This window comes from Erinaceus europaeus, chromosome 12 (assembly GCF_950295315.1).
Source record: "Erinaceus europaeus chromosome 12, mEriEur2.1, whole genome shotgun sequence".
In the NCBI taxonomy this organism is placed as follows: Eukaryota; Metazoa; Chordata; class Mammalia; order Eulipotyphla; family Erinaceidae; genus Erinaceus; species Erinaceus europaeus.
Window position 1 is genome coordinate 92,782,278 of NC_080173.1, and position 5,213 is coordinate 92,787,490.

The following is a 5,213-nucleotide window of genomic DNA, read 5'->3' on the forward strand; positions in this document are numbered from 1 at the left end:
AAATGCCTCCGTAATTAAACTAAGAAGAAATATTCAGTCCAACTTTTTTTTTTCTTTCTTTTGATTGCTTTAGTGATGATCAACAAGACCGTAGAATAAGAGGGGTACAAATTTTCGCAATTCCACCACCAGAGTTCTGCATCCCATCCTCTCCATTGGAAGCTTTCCTATTTTTTATCCCTCTGGGAGTATAGACTCAGGATCATTATGGGGTGCAGAAGGTGGGAGGTCTGGCTTCTGTAATTGCTTCCCCACTGGACATGGATGTTGGCAGGCTGATCCATACCTGCAGCCTGTTTCTGTCTTTCCCTAGTAGGGCAGGGCTCTGGAGCTAGGGTTTCAGGACACATTGGTGAGATCATCTGTCCAGAGAAGTCAGGTTGGCATTATGGTAACACCTGTGACTTCGTGGCTGAAAAAGCATTAAGCTATAAAGCAGAACAAATTGTTTAATAACTGGGAACCTAAATGCAAGAACATAGCAGATGAGATTTGGGGTCTTCACTTTGGAAAAAGCTAGTAAGTCTATTTTAGGTATATTCCAAGGTCCCATGAGTTAACTAATTTTTGCCTGAGTCCAACAACTGACATGCAAGTGGACTAAAGGCATTGTCTGGGAAGATGATGTCAGAGTTGGAAATAGGACTCGAAAGCTGGATCTGGGCAGATAGTAGGTCCCAAATATAGGAAAAGTATATAAATATCATTAACAGTAAACCCCATTTTGTTCCGACATTTTATTGGCTAGAGACAGTATTGCTTGTGGACATTACACCATTTTCCTTTTTAAAATTTTTTTATGATCTCTTTAATTTATTTCACATTAGATAGTTTCCCATGAGGGTGAGGGAAGCCAGAACACCATGAATGCACCATTTAGCACAGGGGTGGAGGGTTAGGGGGTGGATGGAACTAGGGGCCTCAGGCATGCAAGTACTACACTCCACCAGCTGCGCTATTTCCCCTAACTACCACAATATTCTAATATGTGTTCATGCTTCATGGCAAAATGCTGTGCTTACTGGTTTTTTTTTGGGGTTTTTTTTTTTTTTTTTTTTTTTTGGTGCTTGTAGTGAATCAGCCCATCTTTTGCAGCTGTATACATAGACGTGCTATCTTTGCTCAAGGTGTCAGATAACCTTTTTTTTCTTTTGTTTATAAAATGGAAATAGTGACAAATCTATAAGATAAGAGGGGTACATTTGCACACAATGCCCATCATCAGAACTCCATATCCCTTCCCCTCCCTTGATAGCTTTCCTATTCTTTATCCCTCTGGGAGTATGGACCTAGGATCATTGTTTGATGCAGAAGGTGGAAGGTCTGGCTTCTGTCATTGCTTCCCTGCTGAACATGGGCATTAGCAGGTTGATCTATATATATTCCCAGCCTGTCTGTCTCTCTCCTAATGGAGCAGGGATCTGGGAGGCAGGTTATTGTCTGGGGAGATGGTTTCATAGTTGGAAATAGGACTAGAAAGCTGTATCAGGGAAGGGAGTAGCTCCCAAATACGGGGAACATATATAAATATTGCTAACTGTAAACCCTACCAATTTGATGTGTAACCTTTGCATCCCTGTAGGTGTGAGCTCACATTCTATGGTCACAGCTAAGAACATTCCAAGCTGCATTAATTTCTGAACCCATCTTCCTTGGGTAGCGGGTAGAATATGTTGTCCAGCCTCCCTTCTGAGAATAGAACATTCCCTACCCTTATTGATCCACATTGAGGGCAAGATCCTATAGGGTCCCCCAAAGGGGTTCATTATGTTGTTCCTGATGGAGATGACCAGTGACAGTGGAGAAGGGGATCTGTTAGAGTTCTAGGCCCATCATGTCTGTGTTTGAACCCCAGAGCTGCCTGACTAGGAATCCAGGTGATGGGGGAGCCTGGTAGTGACTGAAGAGTTATTGTTAAAGTATGCCAGTCTCTTGCTCTTATTCAGTTTTTGTAGTCCTTACTTTGTCTGGCAAGGATAGCTGTGGAGTATTTGGGGGACATGTAATAGAAGGTAGGTGAGGAGGGTGTCTAGGTCTAAGTAGAAATTCTTTCATTAGGTACTTTGAGGTATCTTTTTAGTTCTTTCTACTTGCTTGCTTCATTTATTGACTCATTGGAATTTATTGTGCACTTTTGCTTTAAGGCATATATATTTCCCCTAACTTATGGATGCATGTACATATGCCCTATCTCATGGGCCCTGGTCTATATCTAGGTTTTGAAGTTTTATTGAGAAGTGAGCCACTCAAAATGGAGTTAAGGAGTCCTGTGAGGAAGGAAAGGTCTCACCAGAGTAACGAAGCTGAAGAGTTGACATTCCACACTTGACGTCTCAGGACACTTATATGTCTGTCTAATGAACATTCTAATACAGGAGATCCAGTGCATTTGATGATGCTATTTCAAATTGTATTTTCAAATTAAATAATATGTTTCTAAATTTCAAAGCAAAAATGTAACTCATGGGAACCATGCTATTTTCTTAAAATTTATTTTAAGGTAATTCAAATTTTATTGAGAGAGAAAGAAAACATTTTAAATTCTAATTTCTTTGCTTTTAAATTTTATTTGTTTGGTTTTTAATGAGAATGATACAGAGAGAAAAATGGAAAAAGAGACCCCCCCAGAGCTTACTCAGCTCTTGCTTATGGTGGTGCTGGAGACTGGACCTGGAACCTGAGTCTTAGGCATCAAAGGCCTTTATATAACCAGCATGTTGTCTATCCAACTTTCCACTATGATTTTTTAAACTAGTCATTATTGATATATGGTAAAGTTATAGATTTTATATATTATTTTTATCACTGCCCATTTTACTGAAATTTTTTCTTTTACTTTTAATGACTTTTTTATGTACTCCCCTTGATTTTTTTTTGCTGCTTACATTCTACAAATAGAATTGTATTTCTTATAGTTTTTCTTTAAATTTGTGTGTGTGTGTGTGTGTGTGTGTGTGTGTGTGTATGTGTGTGTGTGTGTGTGTGTGTGTGTGTGTGTTACCTGTGGTTTAAACCAGTACTTCATTCCTGTGCTCTGTTTTTGAGTCACAGAGAGAGATACCCAAGCACTTGTTAGTCATCTATGGTATTCTACTTATGTCTGTCCTTGGTTTCCCTGTAGGGTGTCATGATTAAACTCAGGGCCTCATACTGAGCAGGTATGTATTTGAAACACCAACTTACTTCTTTAGTTCCTCTTATGCTTTCTTTTGTTTTTTCCATTGACAGGCATTTCAAAATTCTGCCAAATGTTTTCCCAAGAAGAATTATTCTGCCTGGTGATTTATAATGAATATTTTCTAAATAAGAAATAATTGGATGCTAAATTTGATTTTAGTTTCGTAAGGGGACTCCCTCCAGAATTAATGTTTGTTTGTTTTAAACCTATTAACATTTTGAAATTTCATAGCGTCTAACTCCCCAGAGTAACATTTATTTGGCCAACGAGCATCATTCAGAACACTGAGGATGAATTAAACTTCTCTACAAAACAAGAAATAAGTGAGACAAAGTCATTGTTCATTTTCTTTACAATGATTACTTGAGTTTGTAGAGTATATGATTTGTTCTGCTACTTCAAAGCTTAAAACTCAGATGATCACAATTTAAAATTGTAAACGGATGGCCTAAACTTGGGGGAAAGGAGGACAAAACTACTTGGTGATGTTATGATTTTGGTAACTAACTTAGTCTTCAATTGGATGGTGAATACATTTAGTTTTTTGTTTGTTGGGTTGCTTTTATTTATTTATTTTGGTCTTTAAATGTATTTTGTTCATTTTTCATATCACATCTCTTCCCTTTTTCGATAGCCAGATTGTTATCATATTAAAACTTTAGCAGTTTTTCATATTTTATTGCAAAAGAGAAGTATTTTATGGCATAAATTGGTTTCAGGGAAGGAGAAGCATTTGGACTAAATGCTTGGATTATCCTTTTAATTTTGCATTATTTAATGTGTTTTTGTTATTTATGTTATTGAGTGAGAGAGACAGACACAGAGAGAGAAAGAGCCTGGATCACCTCTGGCTTATGTTGGTGATGGGGACTGAACCTGGGACCTCAAAGCATTAGGCATGAAAGTCTTACATAACCATTATGCTTAAATGTGTTCTTAAGCATATTATTAATACTTTTGTATTATATATGCTCATTTTTACTTGAGAAGATATATGTTTGAGTAGGATAGATAACCTATGGCTTCCTAATTGGAGGCATCATGTTCAAATGCTCAAATGACAGAAGAAAATCTACATTTTGAGAGATCAAGCCTCTAGTCACTGATGAGCTGTCAGCAAAATTCTTCTACCAGTTTTCAGCCAGAAACGTCACCATTGTGGTGACTGATTCCTTTCTTATATTTGTTGTGTGAATGCAACGAGGCCAAAATAAAAAAGTGGTGTTCATCTGGGGTCTGAGATTTGCAACTGGGAAACACAAATTCAGAAGTTAGTTTTATTACATACTGATTGCATTTTTTTTTTTTTTTTGCCTCCAGGGTTATCACTGGGGCTGGGTTCCAGCACTACGAATCCACTGCTCCTGGAGGCTGTTTTTCCCATTTTGTTGCCCATGTTGTGATTGTTACTGTTATTGTTGCTATAGCTGTTATTGTTACTGGATAGGACAGAGAGAAATGGAGAGAGGAGGGGAAGAAAAAGACACCTGCAGACCTGCTTCAGCTTGCAAGTGACCCCCCCCCCCCGCAGGTGGGGAGCTGGGGGCTCAAACAGGATCCTTCCGCCAGTCCTTCAGTTTTGCCTCAAGTGCGCTTAACCCACTGAACTACCGCCCAGCCCCCACTGATTGCATTTTAATCTGAGAAGATTTCAAAGGAAAAAAAAAAAGAGAGAGAGAAGGGAGGAAAGGATGGAATTGATCAAAAACTATGATCAAGTCTAGATTGTATTTATTAGAGTTTATTGGTTTTTAGTTAAGCTAGACTATGGAGAAAAGAAAAAGTAATAATCTTGAGAGCTAGTTTGGAGGTTCTAGCAGGGGAGCGCAGCTACTAGTATACGCTCGACAGGTCTGTCTCTATTCCGGGAAGGCCGTCCTCTTCCACCGATTGGGCAGCTTCGGGAGGGAAGCACATGGAGTGGTGAGGGAGGAAGGGTCACCTGCCTAGCCAGCCAGCCAGATCAGTCGAATCAACCCTGGCTGTCGAATCAACCTCATCACCCGACCTGTGCTGGATTAGCACAGTCAACGGC